General features: G+C 40.0%; 1 protein-coding gene across 3 annotated transcripts in view; it reads left to right on the top strand.

The window, feature by feature from the left end:
- The window catches only part of MOB2 (MOB kinase activator 2), an 84496-nt gene that overhangs the window by 30943 nt on the left and 33149 nt on the right, over positions 1–20404 (top strand). The gene's annotated exons all lie outside the window — the stretch shown is intronic.

Genomic DNA, 20404 nt, shown 5'->3' with positions numbered 1-20404 from the left:
TGTATTTACTTACTGGAAATGTCTCACCTCTTGATATAGATATAAAGCAATGTTGTGGCACAAATTCAAGGAAACTGTCATCCTTGCTCTTATACAGAATCTCAGGCGGTGATAAATGCTCATATTAGGGTTTGTATTACAAAGATGTTCCATTAACAACCTGGGGCCAGAACAGGGAATGACAAAACACTTCAGACACTCTCTTTTTTTTGTATATAATGTGGTCCGGCTTTGTGGAGTATATAATGTGGTCCGGCTTTGTGGAGTATATAATGTGGTCAGGGCTTATAATGGAGGTAGTATATATGCAGGGTAAGAAGTGCCCACTAAAAGTAGCCATATAATTTCTGTTGTACACCAGAACTATTAACATCCCAATTTATAGCTCATTAATAATAATTAGGGGCAGTAAATTAACTCTGAACTTTTACACCAGTTACTGTGAATTGCAGATTCAGTAGCTTGATATGCAATGGACGGTTTATTTCTGCTTCTTCCCCCTAAGATGCTCTGAGGACTAGAGCTTTTTAATGGGATATTACTGTGAAACCATAATGAACAAATGTATTAAATATAGCCATTTTAAAACCTTTTTTTCAGTGAATTCAAGCTTTCCATTAAAATAGAATGGGAGCTTGATTTCTTCCCTTACCTGCTGTCAAACCATACCTACAATAATGATGATGTAAATTGAGGTTTCTTTCCTCATAGCTGTATTGAGGGGACTCTTGATTATGGTCCGCTCTAAAGCTAAGAAAGAAAAATAAAGCAAAACCTGTTAATAATTTTTAAAAAATCTTCCATTCCCAAAGCTCTGTCCTGCCAATGATGCAGGATGAACCAGCACTTTGCTTAGTGCTGCTAGCTCAGCTAAAAGAAAATGTGAGTTCTTTAACATTCTGTATGGGAGAGAACAGCAGCAATGCCGATGGATGCTAAAGATAATGAAGCGTCGTGCATTGGCAGGAAAGATCCTAATGCTGAATGTTAGGTAGCTGACAGCACCACACTGCCTTTATGTGCGTGTCAGGTTTTATTGGCTTGGGAGCTTTATTTCATGGCAGTCATGCAGCTACATTACTCAAAGGTGTTGAACCTATTCTTTTCAAAGACAAGTCTGCTTTCCCGTCAGTTTTAATTACGAGTATATTCTTGATATAGTAACATGGCAGTTTTCTGAGGGGAATTGAATAATTTTTTCGTTATAATTTGATTTCATGGAGCTTATTAGGGGATTTTTGTAATGAGTGATAGCTCATAGAACACTCTGAAGAGGAACTACATTGACTACATATTTAAATATTTTTATGGGGTTAAATGCTGTGTTTTGTAATATGCTCAGGACTTTCACTGCACTTAAGATAATTTAAAAAAAATCTTTTTTTTCAGCTCTAAAAGGCTGTTCAGTCTGACCTTGACAAACACAAATTAAGGTAGCTATTCAGGAACGGAAAGAAATCAGATTTTTTGCAGGTTCATTGCATCTTTTCACTAAAATAATTTGATTTCTCAGTGGTTGGAATATGGCTTTTTGAGAGAGATTGACTACCATTCAGTTTAGTGTTCTAATACTAAGCAGTTTGGATGTTTAGACGCTTTCTGTGAAGGCGGATAACATACCAAACTTAGCATGTGATGCAATCAGGTGGGGAAAGATCACTTTAGAGGAGGCCAGTTGGAGCTCTGCGCTGCATCTTAGCTTGCACAACGCCAGGTGATACTAGGGGTGTCTGGAGTTACCCAAGCATTTACTGTGAAACATAGATTTTTACATAAAATCACCACGTTGCCAAAAGAACATTTCTCTTTTATTTGTGCTGATTGTACTGACCGTTCATGTCATGAGGGACCTTTCTTTTTGTGTTCCAGAGTATAGTTTAAACAAAAAATGCTGTTTTCAAAACGTTATTTTTCTAGGTCTCTAACACCTCTTTCACGGTAGAGTACTGTGCATTCACTTTGTTTGGTTTCCCTCCTGTTGTCTGACATGGAAGGGACTGGGCAGATTTGCGTAGGGGCTGATGGTTGTTTTAGAGAAGGTTTTGCGATCAGAAAATTACCTTTTAATAGCTTTCTGTAGCCATTTCCAAGCCACGGGGTATGAAATGCCTTCTGGGGAATGCTTTGACTCTGAAACCAATACTGATGCCTTTCCCAGGTGACCTGGAAGCCGGGAGCATTGGAGCAGTGCAGTAAAAGCTATTACGCGCAGGACCCTGCGCCATAATGCCGGAGGAGGTTGTCTCTGCTGGGAGTGGTTTGTTTCTTGCGGAGCTTGTGTGCCCCGAATTCCTGACTGGTCCTCTTTCTAGCATGGTAGCCAACCGCATGGTGTGCTCCTTGCCACTGTCCTCGCAAGTGGATCCAAGGCTCAGGAGATAGAGAAGAAAAGGTAGGCAGCTATGCAAAGAGCAAGGCAGGAGAGCCTGTTGTCTCCAGCCAACAAGCTGGAAAACTAGCTGGGTCATCTCTTCATGCTTGGAGACTCCTGGAATGGGTAGAGAGCTGGGGATTTTGGCATGTGGGGAAGGGAGGGGAACTGACAAAGGGGATGTGTCAGGGTACCTGCATGGACTGCACTGGCATGAGGTGGAAGTTGTGATATGTATGCTATGATGGAGGACTATGTGATACAGGCATATTATGCAAATTTATGTTGGAGGCACGTGCTAGAGAAAAGAAAAATGTGATTTAAACCATTTTGAGAGCTGCTGATTAATAGCATTCCACGAACATTAGAGCTTTTCTTAATACAGGCAGCATAAACTCTGAAAGAGCTGGATACTGAGCACATTCCAGGTTTCTTTTTCTGCCAGATAACCAGTTTGGGATCTAAATTAGATAAAAGTTAATGTTTTTACTGAATTGTGCCATCCATGTGTGATGAAAAGCTTTTAAAAAGTTCTAAGCCTAGAATGAATTTAGAGCATGTTACAAAGTGTAATCTCATGCAAAATTTTGCATTTTAAAAGTAGGCTAGGACATCCTATATAAAAACAAAAGGCAAACTATATATATGTTCTTGGTACCCACTGAGGATAGGCAATCATGACTGTATTCCTTCAGCGTCTTCTGTATCACCTACAGCTGCTCCCACGGTTCAACTTTTTGAATTTTTTCCTAAGGTTGTTTTCCCCCGACTCCCCCCATGAACAATGGCTAGAAAGGCCTTCTACAGTACTTATATAAAATAAGTTCTGCATTTCTGATGTAGGTGGTCACAGAAACCTTCAGACTCTGGCTAGTGGAAAAAAAAAAGTCAGATAGATGCTTAATTTTTGGATTTAGTAAGTTATTTTAGGATTTTTTTGAGGTATCTCATAAACAGGTAGTTTCAAACCAGCATCTCAGGATTTTTTTTCAGTGGAGAGCCTTCTTTGTGTTCATGCTAATTTTTCCCCTGCTACTAGTTTTTAATATAAGTTCCTGGAATATATACGATCAACAAGAAGATCTGTCCTTCCAGACATACAAGTTGCAGTTATCAAGTAACTGACATTCGTAGAAAACCTACATACTTTTGTGTCTTAATGAATTCCACCCCCCCACCCCCCCAGCCCCGAGCTAAAGACAATATTGCTACTAGCTTATGGTTTCTGAAGTGGAGGTGTAGAACTTTTTGTGTGCTCTGGGGAGCTATATTCTGCACTTGAAACAGTATACTCTCATTTATAAAATGGGGATAAAAATGTCTAGCCACTTTGTAAGGACCTTAAGAACTAATTAACTTGTACAGTTACTCTAAAAAGGCTTATTTCTTTGCATTTGTTGCCTTCATGTAAGGTAAATAAAGTCTGTGCAAGGGTCTAACCACCTGAAAACTCAGGCAAAAATAACTGATTTTTACATTTATGGGTAAGTCTGCATGAAATATAAATACATTTGAAAACAGCAGCACCATGGTGAGTAAACATTACTAAGCCTAGCCATCCTGTCGCTTACCTTAGAATAATTACTGGTCTGCATTTGAAGAACAAATCTTAATGTTGCCAAACTCCACCTTTTTCCTGCCCAGTCTGTATGTGGGAGAGTCTTTATAAGAATCTATTTCCTGTTTCCCAGACAAGGGAGGGGAAAAATGTGTTTTCTCCTTGTTCTGAAAAACAAAAGACAGGCAGTGACTACATACCCACATCAGCTGCCAGCCTAAACGTAAGCGTGCAAAGAGCTGAAGGCTACAGCGAGTTCCTTAGTTTGATCCTTGGCAAAATGGCACATTGCTACTGTAGTCTATCTCATCAGGACTTACCCTCAACGTTTTATGAGAGAGAGAAACTGGCCGAAAGGTGATGAAAGAGCTGGACGTGTAGTTTTTATTATGTCACTTTGACCCAATCTTTGAAGCATAGAAAAAGTGTCAGTATCTTCCCCCTGTCCTTGCAGGATTTCTTCCCAAACCCCTAGTTTTTGTCATAGGTTATTAAGCTTTGAAGAGTGAGTTTTGCAAGGGACAGAGGATAGTGGCAGGGAGGAGGATAGCGGCAGGGAGGGAATGTGTACTTAAGCCACTTACAAAGTAATTGTAGCCCTTTCCAAGTGCAATGCTAATCAATTTGTAACAACAGTAAAAATGTACAGGATAAGAACAACAGAATGATTTTTCTTTTTCTTTTGACTTAGAGGGATATCAGTGTAGGTGCGGCAGCTCTGTTTCTCCAATACCAAGTCTATTCATTTAGATTTTGATGGCTATTCCAATTCTGTCCTATATTATGTGAACAAGAGTAGTTCCAGCCTTTTACCACCTTAAATTTTGAACATTATTCATATTTGTGCATCCTGATTTAAAATAGTACAAATTGGGACTGCTGTGTTTTAAAGTCAACTCCACTGGTACAGATTACCAAAATAAATTTTACTTTCATAGAGGCGGCTTCAAACAAGTTAGAGTTCATGTCTCATCTTTATGCTCTCCTTTTAAGGAAAAAACCCCATACTTCTGCTCTCTGTGCGAGAAATTTGCAGTCAGTAATGCAGTATGTGGTCAACAGTGGAATCACAATGCTCAGATACAGGACAAGTAGTAGTGTGGCACTGGGTATTAGAGAGGTTTATAAATAAGTAACAGCTCTCCTAAAAATGGTTCAAGAACTAAAAGCGAGGTTTTGGGCTTTTCAGAAAGCGGTTGTGTAATTATCAGTTCCCTTTTCTTGGTTATGCTCCAGAAAGGAGTTATGTCGTGTGTAAGTTTGCTGCTTTTGCTTTGTCCATCAGCTCGCACTCTGACTATAGTGGTTCTGAAGGGCATTTGGTGGTAGGGAGAGAGTTTCTTACTGTTTTAGAGCAATTTAGTGGACTGAATAAATTGAGCTTTTGATATTTTACATGTACTGAAAATCTAGATAGATTAATAAGTTTTCAACTTCACTGCCATGACACTGTCAATAGGAAATAAGTGCGAATTTCCACTTCTGTATGCGCAGGATAGTTTATCATAATAAATCTGCTCTATAGCATGAGTAAGTATGATAATGATGAGGCAGTTTGTGTTATGAACTATATTGCAATACAGGTTAAATATTTCCATTGTCATGTTCTTGAAAAATAATTGCAGTTTGTCTGTTCCCCTGTAAGTCCATATTGGAATATGGCAATGCAATTTCAAAATAGATCCATCTCCTGAGGATTAAAAACATATTTATAAACAAAGTGTTTCTTTAAGAGCATGCTTCATCTCATCCTTAGGAGAGTAATTCCATATTTGCCCAAAATACATACTTCAAACTTCATACATGCTGCAAGACTCAGACATAATGCTCAGGCTTGATTTTCTTTATTGTTATTGCTTAGAGTGATCCTTCAAAGGGTGGTGAGAAAACTGCAAGACTGGGAGGAGATTATTGTCTTCTGGTAATCTACGACCGTGGTCCTTGAGCTGTTTTCTGACACGTGAGTGTGCGCTGAACAGCTCCACTTGGATTGCCCCTCTCCAGTCTCAAGTCAAAGTCCCATATTTCTCTGAGTGTTTTCCTGTGTTCTGGAGCACTTCTGACTTTCTCCTACAGCAGTATTTAACACCATGTCCTGGCAGCGTGGAACAATGGAACAAGTGTAATTTTTCTCTGCATGCAGTCTTATCACTCTCATTTGTGGGAACCGATGTAGTTACACACATTGGGCATTGTTCTTTGCAAGTGCATGTGTGAAGCTATTAGCATAAGCATGCCATTCAACAGTACAGCTAAGCCACTATAGTGGCAAACCTTCCCTGAAAGCGACTTCCTATCCCTAGCTGGGTTTCTGCTGTTTCTCTTATACATCCGGTGACTCTGAAATTGCTCCATGGTGAGCTGCATCACAGGGTTAAACTAGCAGAAAATGAATGCTATGAAAATGCACCATTTCCAGCTGGTTTGGGCAGGGAGGAATGAGCTGACAGAGTGGCTTAGCTGTGTCACCAAAAGATGCCCTCAGAAGGTTTCAGAAAATCCTAGCGGCATTTTGTGTTGGAAGACTACTAAAGAACACTGTTAAGAGAGGGACTGATGACCTTTATTTGTTGACTGCATAAGCACTATTTAAATATTAGTTTACTGTAAATGGGTTTTTAGAAATGAAAAAATTTCATTAGAAGTTTTAGAGTATCTGAATGTCAATCTAGTTTGGTTTCTCTGTATCCATTCAGCTTTTTTTGAACAACGTTGCAGCTTTTGGATTATCTAATACTTGTATTTGCACAGAGCAGACGTTTGTTGTCTTCATGGAAATGCAAGGCTGTTTGTGAAAGGTTATACAAGTAGAACAAATGCCAAGCTGCTGATCTGTTTCTCATTGCCAGTCTGTTTTTCTTAAGCAACAATCTGCTAATAGAAGTTGTGGTACAAAAGCAGATGTGTACAGTACAGGACAACCTGGCTTCCTTTGCATGGTGAGAGAGCATGGGCTTTCAAGTTTTGTTGGAAGTTGATTATCTGGAATTAGAAATGGGGCAGTAAATGAAGCCCTAAAGAGGGTAAACTGCAGCTTTCACTTTTAGTAGAGATGTAACATGTTGAAGCTGGGAAATGTCTGCAAGTTCTGACTTGCATAATGGCAATCTGTTAAGCCTTGGGTTTCTCATCCATCAGGCAACCCAACAATCCTTGAAGTATATGGAGTGTGTTTATGGAGAGGGTGGGTAATGTTTTTCAGTGAGTTCAGGTATGGGTGGATATATTTTCTCTGAGTTCTGTACATTAAAAGTAGCATTGTTAAAGTGTGACAAAGGACAGTATTGAGAGAGTCGGGGCGCAACTTGTTTCAGGGTCTTTCATTGCTGCTCTCTGAATATGTTCAGAGGCATTTGCTCTTTCTGAGTATAAGGGGCGAGAATGAGGAAGGCGTTGGAGACAGTGGGCAGTAAAGCGGAACTGAGCAGCTTTCCACACTAATGGTCATATTAGCAGATGATAAGACATACTCATTCAGGTTTTGGGCTGTATCATTTTCTCCGCTCCTTTCTACACAGTCCCTTGGGTCAGATAATCTGACTTGAATCAATACTGCTCTTTGCTCAAGGGTATTCAAGGATTACAGTGGAAGCAACACAGTGATAAAGAGCTAATTTTATGTGGAAGAGGACATAACGTTTTTGCCATGTGCTCTCCATTTGTTTCTTACAACCTAATTTTGAATGATCATGCTGTGGCTTTTTTTTCCGCCCGTGGTTGTGAGTGAGAAAGCGAAGAAAATGGATTACAAGAAAAACAAGCTTTTTTTTTCTGCTTGAGGTTTTTAATCAGAGGTAGTGTAACCTGTGTGGGATGAAATGATCCTAATTATTACTAAGCTGATTAAATATTTATAAAACAAGGACTATATTATATTTATAGCTCTTCTGTCTGGAAAATGTAAATAAATTGAAGATTTCATAGATTTTTCTTTCCTTGCTCAAATAGTGAGTACTAGCATTCTTTCTGTTGTCTTAGGATGCAAATATTCTCTGAACTTCTGAATGTTAGAAATTTAAACATTTTAAACTTGCAACATTATTAAATGAAAAATGGTCCTTTAATTTGTTGGGGAATGAAGATTCAGATAAACTTGTGTGCTGGTTCATCCCTATTAAGATTTTAAGAACAGCTCCAGATCTTTTGATCAGTTGTGCTTACGTTGTCTTGAGTAGGCATTTGGATCCCTTCTAAATCAGAAAGGCAGAAAAGATCTGTGGTATTTAAAGACTGGAAAAAAGATTTCTAATAATGAGACATAAAGAGATTTTTTTTTAGTTTCTCAGAAGGTCAAAATGTGAACATAATATCTAGCTAATGAAGTTAAAAAGGGAAAGTATAGAAAGCTATAATCTAACAGAAAGGATAACAATCATAATTGGAAACATAAATGGATGCTAAAGCTAGGAGGTTTCAAATATTCAAAGGATGTGCATTTTAACAATGGACGTGATCAGCCATTGAAACAAATTGCTAAGCAAAATAACTGATTTTTTTTCTTGTCAGATATACAAGTTAAAACCAGATGCCTTTCTGGAAGGTGTGCTTTAGGCTAATTAAGCTTTAGGTTCACTACGGGGGTAACTAGATGGAAGGCAGACAAGAACTCAAGGCTGGTTCTGACCCCAGAGCCTACCACTCTGGTTACTGTGGTGTGCTGGCATATAGCATACCCAAGTATCTCAGGTCTGGTAGCTTGTTCTGTGGCCTGCACCTAATTGCCCCTGCTTCCCCAGGGGCCCCTGGAAAGGAGCTCTGGACAGGGGCAGCTGCCCTGCCTTGGCTGCTGTCTTCTGTGGGCTCCTAAGCAGGAGGTAGGTGGCTGCATCGTCCCCTGCACATGCAGTGTCTTTGATTTGTGCAATCCCAGTAAATCAGGCTTTTCAGGGGAGCGTCGGGTAGGTACTGTGGTATATGAGCCTAGCGTTCCACTGGAGGAAACGTGTGAATCACCCGGTGGAAAAGTTGGGCGTTACCCGCGTACATTTTGTCTCTGCTCCAAATGTCTTCTGGCGTTGTTGGTTGGGGTATGAAGAAGGTTTTTGAGAGTACACCTGCACTGGAAGAAAGTCAAGTGTAGTTATAGGCAAAATGTGTTTTTTACCAGTATAGCTTGTTTTACTTGGACAGCTCAGAGGCATGGGTGAGGGGTAACTTCTAAAATGTGTGCGCAAAGCACAGGTTTCATAGGAAGTGCTATGTCTACAGTAGCAGCCGCTCTTTGCTAGCATGCTGTATTTGTATAGGCAAAATACCTTCTTGGATCAAAAAAGCACATTCATTGTGAAATAATTAGAATATGTAAGCTATGAAAACCATAGTTGGGACACAACTCTTTAGTTTATCTACAAGGTTAAAACAGATGAAGTCAACCCCAGGAAGGGGTGTGCATGCTAATTGTACCTACCTGGCAGATCTTGTCTCTATGTAAATTTTAAGCTGTGATAAGTATTGCATATTTTGTCTTGTTTTTTTAAAACTACTGTCCCCCAACAAACCATTATTGGTGAAGACAAAGCAATAGTCATATGAGGCGAAAGATAAGAGGAGCTGTGTATTAGCTGCATGTTGCTAACAGCTGAATCCATGCCGATTTATTCCTTCTCCAACTGGGTGTTTAAAAGGTAAAGTTTTATCTGAGGAGGCTTGTTTCCTGAAGGACTTACTGAATCCTCAGACAACGAAGCATAGTTTCTTGGCCCTTTTCTTTTGGAGTAGGAAGTAAACAGTCTTTGTTTAGCGCTCCCCCCTTGCCCTAGACCTTCCCTCCTCCATTAGGCAGACCAGAAGATCTTGATGGGCTGCAATGCCGAGGGCTGTTGAGAGGCCTGGGATTACAGGGCAATGGGTGTCTGTCACTGCTCAGCTGATTGATAGCAGGGCCTTGCTTTTCAGTGGTGGTATTTCTGTGTCTATTCTATGTTTTAGCATGTACCCAAATTGTGATGGATATGGATATTGACCTCAATTAGGTGGATTTTTACCAGTTTCTTTATAAATTTGGTCATAGGGAAAGGCAAGCAGAAAGATACTTCGTACAAGAATTGCTAGTCAACAGGTGTACAAGCAGTAGTGCTAGCAGTATGGCTGCAGTCAGGTTCCAAATATGCGTGAACACTTGCATATGCAAAGCAAAGCCTAATTTGTGGAACAAAATATTTTATTACTTTCAGAAACAGCAATAGCAACATGTTTTGAATGTTGTCTCATTACAAGCAACAACTGTACTTTTTTATGATAAAAGGATTCTTTCCAAAATTTGCATTTAGTTGTCCATGTGTTCATTGTATAGATGTAGAGCATGTATTGGGAAGAAAATTACGATTTTCTTCTACTCTGTAGAAGCAAAATACCATGCCCTCATCCCCTCTCCTCCCTGGACCTCTGAGGAAGCTGCATCATATTGATTGTGATTCTCAGAGGTTAAGACCCAACCTCTTAATTTCCAGTTTAATACAGTACTTGAACACACACAAATTCTTTTGAAGCAGATCAGTTTTATATGCGTATCTAACAGCCTGGTTGGATTGGGAAGACTGGAACTGGATCCTTAACAGCATTCGTATGTTCACTGAGCATGTAGGAAAGCAACCAGGAGCAGAATCTATATTCTGTATTTTACTATCCTCCAGCCAAAGAAATGAAAAACTGAATTTTGAAGTATAATCAGAAGCTTGAATACGGAGTGCAAATCGATATACGAAGGCTAGCTTTTGAGTGCTTAATTTCTTCTTAGCTGTTCTGTCTCTTCTTTTAAGGTGACTATCGCTCAGGTGCGGTTACCCTGTGCGGGCTGACTTTTTGACAGAGATATGTGTACAAGTAAAACAATATAAGGCTGCATCTGTTCAGAAGAATTTTGCATGGTTCATATTTCTGGTCAACCTATGGAAGAGCTTGCGAAGTTTAGATTATATTTTCAATAATCTGCTATGTTTTGTTCCTGGTGCTTTTAATTAATGTGTGCGAACTAGAAATACGTACTATTTCTTCTTTTGTCAGATGTGCACATATCCATTTTATGAAAACATCAGGAGAAACTCCTTGACAATCCCCTCTTCTGTTGAATACAAATTTAGAAGTGAATTCTTTTACTGAAGTTTTAAGGATATTTTGGAATCGGCATGCCAATTGTTTTATTCCTGTTTTACGGTCTTGTCTTACAGAAAGTTAAGGTAACTGCAGTAAAGACAAGGGAAGAATAATAGTGAAGAAAGCTGAAGGAGAAAAGCTAATAGCTGTTTCATAACACTAACAAAAATAAAGCTACTGAAATGAAAAATAACTGTTCCTTTACTAAAGTAAAAACAATGAAAAGATTGGTGCTGCCCATGTGTGGGTGTGTACGTGTTTATATAATGTGGGAAACATTTTCTAACAAACTAAGAATAGTGGTTAAATGTTTGTCCTCTTGGTAGTATCCTAGTCATGATGCAATTCTCAGCAAAATGTACTATAATTATATAGGGAAGCTGCTATTTGCATAGTGGAACACAATGTATTTTCCCGAGTTTCAAATCATTTTTAGAGCAGAACGTCAAAAGAGAAAGTACTGTGTATTGGAGCACATTTGTTTGATGCATATCATGTACCTTCAAAGTGCAGAAGTAGCTCAAGATGCAGGATGAATACATATTCTAGTACTTGCTTTCACCTCCCCAGTAAGAAGCCTAGAAAAATGCTAAAATACTTAAGGTAGTATGTATCACTGAATTTATATAAAATTTTATATATAAAAAAATTTGATATACATTTATTTTGCTTTACAGAGGGACTCAATTTTACTCGCATCTCAGAGGAAGCAGTGGCAGAATTGGGCTTTTGAGAACTCTGGAGTTGTCCTTCCCCTCTTGTGTTATCACATAGTATTTGTCTCTCCTCTGGCACTCGCCTGCCTGTGCATCCTCGCAGTAACACTGCAACTTCAGGGCCTTTTCCTAGTCATGAAGCAATTTTCATCAAACATTTGAAAAAAGATGTCTTTGCCGTGTTCATGGTAATGGTATATCTCAGTGGCTTAGTAGGAATTGTGATAGTATGACGTTATCAGCCATTGATCCTAGTCTCAGTCCATATTGATACGGACAAAGTCCTGAAAGCACGTAGTTTAGGAAAAGTATGCAAAACAAGGCATGCAAAAGGTAGATTATAGTAAGATTATTATAGATTATTATCATCCACAGCCTTTTTTTTGGCTGTGGAATTGGGGTAGAGATTTATTTAGCAAAGTTCATGCAGAATAGTCTTGGTAGACACACTAGTGTCCTCTCCTCAGTTTCTGTCCAGTACTTTGAGCGCGACTTTCTTGTGCTTGAGAGCAGGTAAGGCTAATTTTCTTACTGCATTACTAAAACATGACAAATGGCAGTGTTGTCTAACCAGAATGGCAAAGCTCTTCTGTCAGCCAGTGCTTTTCTTTGTTTCCTAGTAAATAAACATCTATTCAAAAGTTGTAATGGACTACGGGGCGGAGGGGAAGGTGTAAATCTAGCCATAGAACAAATTCTAGGCAAATTTGAGATTTTAAGCAAGACAGCATCACAAAAGCTTTATATACAGCAGCGTTGCTCAAAGACAGATCTGTGCTTAATGGTGTTACTTTTAAACCCATGTCTCTTTTTCTCCATGATTGGCTTAAACTCGGGGCTCTTCCGTTGTGCATTCTACTATTTCCTTTTCTTTTTTTTTGATCAGATGAGATTTGGGTTCATAGAAGTTTCCTTTATTTTATGGTGTTTCTCTCTCAAAATGTAATCCACGATTGCCTCTTAACCAGGGTTTACAGCAGTGCAAGCATGTCACAGTAATAAAAATACTTGTGTTCTGTAAAGCAATAATCTAGCCATAATTTGGAAGGCATAAGTAGACCTTCTCATGACCTCTGTATGCTTCCAGGAGGGGCTTTATTAAAAAATTGCTTTCAAATATTCTGAGCCTAAAAAGGAAACTTCTGATGGTTTGAGATAATTCAAGTAGTTGTGTTTTATATTATTTTTGTATAAAGAAGTGATATTTTCCATAAATTTTACTCTTTCGTGTGTGTTTTTTTTTTTTTACTACTAGCATGATTCCACTCAGTGGCTAGCTTAACTTGCTTTTGAAGAAATGTTATTTAGAAACAATATGATACAAATCCAACAATCCTATGTATACAGGCTTTTTTAATCCACCGGTTCCTCACTGAACTAGACCAGTGTGCTTCCAGCATGTTAGTGCAGTGCCTGAAAAAAGTGTATGGTGGTCTTAACCATAAATTGTATTATCCTGCCACTTTTTGTCCAAATCTGTCCAGAATTTGTGGGAGAGGGTTGATCTCAAGATCATATGATCACGTTGGTTTTTTTAAGATGCTTGAAGTTTTATACCATTGAAGTGTGAGATTCAAATCAAATGGGTAAGTGAGTGCACTTAAGCCATTTTCTTTATCAGAAAATCAAAGCATGAAAACTGGCTATATTTTTGTAACAAAATTTTAGGAAAATTATAAGCAGGTTACTTATGCTATGCAGTTTTGTGTGGTTGTGTCTACGTAAGTATGCCCCACGTGTAGCCAAGCACTCACACAGGCAAGACCGGCAAGTGCAGCAAAGACCCAAGACAGCGCTGCTGTGAGAATATTATGGGTTCTTGTGTGTAACATCTTGACTATAACCAAGTGTCAAGAATTGTCCTATAAAATGTCAAGGTTTTTTTTTAGTATTTTTTTAGTTTAGTTTTTTTTTTAATCAGCAGTATGTTAGGTTCGAGGATTCCTCAAAGGCAAGATCTTCATACTTTTATTTCCACGACTGTTTGAAATGCAGCCATGTAACTTCAGCAGAGGTGAGTCCCTGTGACAAACTACTTGTTAGTGTCTTTCTGTAGCCCTGTGTCCATCTCCAGTGCATGTCTTTACATGCACGCTGACCAAACAGGTTTTACTTCAGAGCTGTGAAGTGGCCCCTCCTCTGGGCTGAGCTGCTGCGATGCAAACAGTAGTACTTGGACAGCTTTGCAAGGCTGAATGACTGCTGGAAATTTTTTCCTCTGTTTCATAAATTTGAACTATTTCAGGTTTTAAGTTAGGTGCTTTATGGCATTGTTTGCATGGCAGAAGCTGTTATTGGCCTCCTGTTGCTCTGATCTGTGCTGAGCCTGAGAGGTATTAAGAAATCAAATTAGCTAGGATGCAGCATGTGTGTTTTGAGTTGTGTATGGAATACAAATGTGCTATGGTCTGGGTGTGAACCAAGTTAATTTTGTGACTTCTGGATTTTGTGGTCCTGCTCTTTAGAAGTAGCAGCTAAGGAATTATTCTATAAGTGCCAGGAATTACAATGAATAGTTTCCCCTGTTTAATCTTACATAATGTAAGCTCTGTGTGTTATATTTTGTAATGCATGCCTGGAGAAAAATCTCCTAGAATAAATTTCACGCTTATTTCATGAATTGTTTTTCCCTCATGCTGTCATCTAAATGTGATGTTACCAGATAAAATCATTTGCTGTACTGAAATGAAGCCATTCTTAGCACCAAGAAGGAGGGAAACTTATATTTCCTTAGTGGCTGTCCATCTGTCTGGGAAAACTCTGCAAGTCCACTCCCAGCATCTCCCCTTTTTCCTTCTATGCCTTTCCCACCCAAGCGTAGATAGTCCTGACCAATAACGGTGCTGACACAGATACCCTCCTTTGCTGTGCTGTTTATACCTTTGACTCTGTAGTCTAGAGTTTCATGCCAATTTGCAATTAGGGTTTTGTTTTCCCTGCCATATTTACCTAAGTCTGTGAAAACAGTAGTTGTGTTGTAAAACTTACAGGGAGAGTTCTGTATATATGTAGCAAGTAGCTCTGAATATGTTAAACAGTCCCCGGGGAGAACTTCTTAGCCAAGTTTTAGAAGTTTTACCTCTTTATATGAAGCTTGAGGTCCAACGTATTTGGGGGAGGGGAGGAAAAGAACAGGAGTCTTTCATTTTAGCTTTTCTGTATGAAATGCATATTGCACTAATGCTTCCCTGGAGCGTAGCCTAGTTTAACTTCAAAATTAGGGCAAGAAAAAAAAAAGGAATGGTAAAATGCAGGATGAAATTCTCACTTGTGTTATCTCAAGGAAGGAACTAACAGTGGCTGCAATGGTATAAATTAAGCATCTCAATTTTTACAGTACGCTGTGAGCACCCCATGCAGCCTATCAGCAGGTACTCTACTTAATAAGGCTTCTTCCTCTGACTTAATCTGTGACATGCATGTGTCGAAAGACATCCTTTTGGGTACTCAGAATGATAAATGCATTAGCTTCACTGGCACATCTGTACGTGTTTGTGTTTTCTTCTCCCCTCATCCCCCACTGAAAGAAAAAAGGGATTTCATCTTCTCTGAGATAGATGTTGCCTGTCACTTGAGCTTCAGTGTCACCTGGAGCTATTGCTAGGCTTTTGCCCAGCAAACTTTGTCTATATGGAAGACAGTTTTATGAGGGTGATAGATTTGAGCTGTTTATTTGCAAATATTTTCCAGTTTATTGTTCCTTTATATGGTAGTGCCAAGCATATTGTTTTGTAAACTAGAAAGAGGAAAACTCTCTGCCTCCTGAGGCTGTGTCATTGTGAAGTTCTATTATTTTGGAATGAACTATGTAAGAAAGGTACTGTATAGGGACTGCTTCATCCGTCACTGAAATAGGGTGCTATATAATGGTATACAACACCTTAGTACAGAAAGCAAAGAATCTTTTCAGTTGAAAGCAGGGGAAACTTTAAGCAGAATGCAGTAATCCTGGAACTTGTATGGGATTCAGAATAATAACTTTTAAAAACAGAAGTTATTTTTATAACAGTGGTAAGTTTTCAGGTATACTACAAACTAAGGTCTAAATCTGATGTTTCTCTCCAACTCCACGGTGATTCATTGACTCAGAATCTATTTGCCACAAACTCACCTGGAACAGCTAGCTGCTCAGGAAACAAGTGTCCTGCCAGTGTGTATTTTGCAGTGGGCTTCTGTCACTTGAGGTGGGTTGACTCAGGAGGACTGACTGAAATGCAGGCGATTAAAAATCAGCTCTGCCCTCTATTTCACATCACTTCTCCATGTAGAGTCTGAGTGTCACCATCCCATCCTTTTCTTAATAGTTCTTGGGTACTTGTTCAATGCTGGTAGAGTTGAATTATCTCCTGCTGAGCTGCTGCTGTTGCTGCTTCCTTCAACACATTCATGTTCTTCAGCTCTCATCCATACACACTTCTTGATGAACCTGGCTTAACTTGACATTTCAGGGGATTTCAGAACAATAGATGTGCCTACACACATGCCATTATTACAGTACCTTTGAGATCACAATTTCTGTTTGGTACATACAGCAGCATTCACCTTCCTTTTTCTTTTTTCTTTATTTCTTTATAGTAAAGTGATACTTGATGAACCCTTGGTTCTTCTCATTTTGTGCATCCTTTTCAGAATGCCGTAATATAAACTCTTTGGAGTTCCTGGTGAAGCTTTACTGATGTTTTGAGGTATTTTGCTGTTCTTGCTGCCATTTTTAGTTTCTGATGTTATGGATTAGATGAGAATATCGTGTACCATTTTTTCTCTCTGCCTATTGCAGGAAAAAACCCCCACAGTATTGATGAAGCAGAGGTGGTGGTTGCAGGATAGAGACTGACTTCTTGTTACCACAGCTTTCAATAAAGCAGCAAATGTAGACACCTTGTCACTTACAAATGTGCTGCTTTTAAGCTCAATCTTTTATGCACGAACTTTCTGCAGTGTGTGTGGCCGCTGTTGATAAGGCTTGTATCACAATACTCTCTGTGATCAGGAAGACCAATTTCTCCTGCTATTATCTCCAGAGTGGAGCTGAAAGTATGTCCTTGAAATCTTTCACTTCCCCCTTCACTATGGCCACCTCTAAACTATTTTTTGAGACCGAGACAACTCTGACTTCAGTCTGTCTTCTGTCCAAAATCCATGCCTTTACTGTCTATACGGAGCAGAGCTGTTGTGCCATCTTTGCTGTTGTGTGAGGATGACAAAATGGAGAACAAATGTAATCTCAGTATAAATACTGCTTAGAGGCAAGCTAAAGGATAAAATGTTTTCATTGCTGACTTTAGGTGGTTCCAGAGACTTGGGGATGCACCGTGAGGTAACTGGAAAGGGTACTTGGCTAGGTGGTAGCAGGGCACCCTAAAGTTAAACAAAAGGGCTAATTAGCTAGCAAAATTGAAATGTATGTCAGGCAGGGACACACCGTAAACCTGTTTAATTTAAAGCAGAACTTTATGATCTGATGTTACAAGGCCTCATTTCTATACATATAAATGCTGAATTGTACCTTAATCAAAATAATGGTTATGATTTTTTTCCCCCCAACATTGTTTGTCTGGGTTGATACAACTTGCTTTCTTTGCCAAACCTCTGGGTACTAGTATATATCCATGTGGTGGCTGCTTTACACTTCATTTTTATGGAACCCTAAAAGGGGCAAATAAGCAGCAGTTACACAATTACATATTTATAACATCATTATTAATACAAAGCATTATTCATAAAACTTATAAATACCATTCCTTGGCTTGGTAGTTGGGATCAATGTAGAAAACTTTCCATCAGTGTACTATAAGCACATACAGTCACGTGTAAGTGGTGGGAAATGGGTCTCCCCTCTTCCCGGCGTACTGTTTTGTGCCCTTACTCTGTGCCACTGGTGATGTTACTGTTTTGCTGACGTGTCTGTAGGACCGATACAAGTCATGAAGCTGTTGGTAGGTCCATTGACAGATATTTCTGTTAATGTTTTAGTGATGATTTCAATACACACTCCGTGATCTTTCAAGCCTGGCTGGTGGGTAAGGGATATCCTAGAAGCAGTTTGCCACCGCTGAAGCACACTTGTGCTAAGGTTGGATCCAACAGGTACATAGAGAGGATGTTGAGGAAGCACGTGAAAAAGAAGCTACTGATGGATATAAATAGACAGGATGCTGGATGGCTGTAAGACACACCCTCGAGGAGGTGCCGATATGCATTCTTCAGGATATGCATACGTAGAGATCAGACCAGTAACTGTGTTCAAATAAATACATTGCTTTTAGATCAAGTACCGCTCTTTCTGGATGCAGCAGCTTTCAAGTAAGCCCGTTTATGTCTGCACATGTGCTCTAGATCTTGTTAAAGTGTGAGAATTCATACTGTACATGTGTTTTAAATTACTTACGTTGATACCATATAAATAAAGTGTACATGCTTAAATTGTGCTTCCTATAATAACCTTGTTTCATTTTTATTATTTTGGAGCATTTAAAATTGACTTTGAGATGCTGGGTTTTCCCACAACTTGCATAAAATCCAGTACTACAGGTAAACTGTAGTATGCAGTTGATCCAAAAAGGGGATATTGCTTGAATGAAGGAAAACTGGTAGGTGGAGGAAAGGCTGGAAAGGGTGCTGCGGAGATGTATGGTTGAGGAAAGGGAAAGGGAAGCGCTGGTTCGATGCACAAGCTAACAGAATAGAGAAATGTGTCATTTATCTGGGTCAAAGTAAAAACATACCAGGCTTAAAAATTTTATTTCAGTTGATCTATCAGTTTTAACAGCAGAGCATCGGTTCCTAACCTGTGTGAGATCACTGAAGCTCCATCTCTGAAGAGTGAATGTTTAGCCATTAGAGTCACAGGGAGGCCAGCTTTCCTAATACAACTGTAACTCCACAGAGCTGTATTTATTTTGGTTTGACCCCTGGATTTTTCTTTAATTTACTTTGGATAGGGAGACTTTTAATAAAACTTAAGCTGCTTTATATCACAGGTTTGTTGTTTTTAGGGTGTTTTTTTAACAAACAAAATTCTCTCTGTCCAGATTTCACTGGTGAACGAAATGAGGGCAACTGCCCTCTTGGCAGGTGTCCTTCCTCTGTTTGCCAGGACTGTTGCTTTTTAATGGTGCTGTGACAAGTTGCTGTTACTTGGGGAAAAGATTGAGCGAGCGTCAGGTTTTTCAAGGGTTGGATAATCTTCTGTATGAAGCGCTGGGCCGCAGAGTGGAAAGCTGAGCTATATGTTCAGCTGCAGGTTTCCTGTGTGCTATCAGTGAAGTCATTAAAACTGTCTTAAGTGGATTGCTTGGAGAGTGGGAATAAAAATACCTCCTGCCTCACAAGGATGTGGAGGCCTAACTCGGACGTGTGACTAAAAGCGCGTAACTGACAAACACTGCTGCCTGGGTAGGTGCTTTGGGACTGAGAGCAGCACATTATTCCTCCAAGTTGCGTCATGTGGCTGTGGTTTCTTGGGTTTGTGCAAACAGCAGCCATGTTCCCACCTGCATTGACCAAGTGATGCCGGGTTGGTGACAGCAGCAATGGCATGATTTGTGCTAAGTTTAATTCAACAAGTCTGTTGGCCTTCTGTTTACAGGGGACGATGCCTGTTTAGTAAACAAACTGGAGTGTTTGGCAATACCTGTCTGGGGAACTGTCCCTTCTGACTGCAGCTGGTGTTGCAGATGTACCTAAAATGGCAAACCCACTGTTTTCTCCGAGATGTCAGGGCTCAGGTTTTAGTGTGTCAGAATCAGTGATGTCCTCAGGGCTTTCTATACTAGGTCATGTTACGCCACACCCATCACATTTTTTGTTATGATTTGGCTCCAAATGCTACATCAGCGAGCCGTGGTCACAGCTGCCTGTCCAAAAGGTGTGTGTTGAGTGGTGGTTACGTGGCGTGGCTCAGGAGCTGGACATACAGTGCCTTTCTTAAGGTCTGTCAGGAAAACTCATGGCAAAGTGTTTTCTCCATGTAAAACTGCTGGTGTGTCACAATGACCTCATGTTTGGAGACACTGCTTAATCACTCATCCTCTGAGGACCATTACCCAAATGTCTGCTCTTAACTCTGGTCGTAACGGCAAGGTGGCTCTTGCTGTTTATGGTTTTACTCTTTACCCTTCCTCTGTTTAAACCCCTCTGATAAAGGTCTTGATGATGTCGTTGCTGGGCTGACATTCACTATGTAGAACTGTGTTTCTGGCAGAATGTATCTAGCTCTGCTCTTGGGCTAGCCCGTGCCCTTTATTTGCCACAGACTCCTGAGAAAGCAACGCAAAGCCTTGCTCGTGAAAGGCATTGTTATTCCCATTTCTCACCAGGAGTCCAGCGTGGCACTGTTACGGATGGGGCCTGTCCTGCAGACAGCAACAGCAGCGTGTTTGCTCCGTGTCCCGTGGCATCACTGTCCTAGCAAATCTACTTTGTCTTGCTTACTTTTTGGCTGCCAAAAGAAGTGGCAGAGGACTTTATTATTGATGGTGGTGCTTGTGTTGGACAGTGCTGCTTTGGACTCTCTAGGGCCAGGGCCGGGGTGCTTGCTCCCTCCTGCCTTGCTGCTTGCAGACCTGCGACAGCCCCGCAGCTCCTCGCAGCATTCTTCTGAAATGTATTGTAAAGCCCTGCCTGGCGCCCAGGGCCGAGGGAGGAGAGGGTTGTATAACCCGGCCC

The sequence above is a fragment of the Pygoscelis adeliae genome, unplaced genomic scaffold (genome assembly GCF_000699105.1).
Source record: "Pygoscelis adeliae isolate BGI_AS28 unplaced genomic scaffold, ASM69910v1 Scaffold166, whole genome shotgun sequence".
In the NCBI taxonomy this organism is placed as follows: domain Eukaryota; kingdom Metazoa; phylum Chordata; class Aves; order Sphenisciformes; family Spheniscidae; genus Pygoscelis; species Pygoscelis adeliae.
Note: the sequence above shows the minus strand (reverse complement) of the source record. Positions and strands in the feature narration are given on the sequence as shown.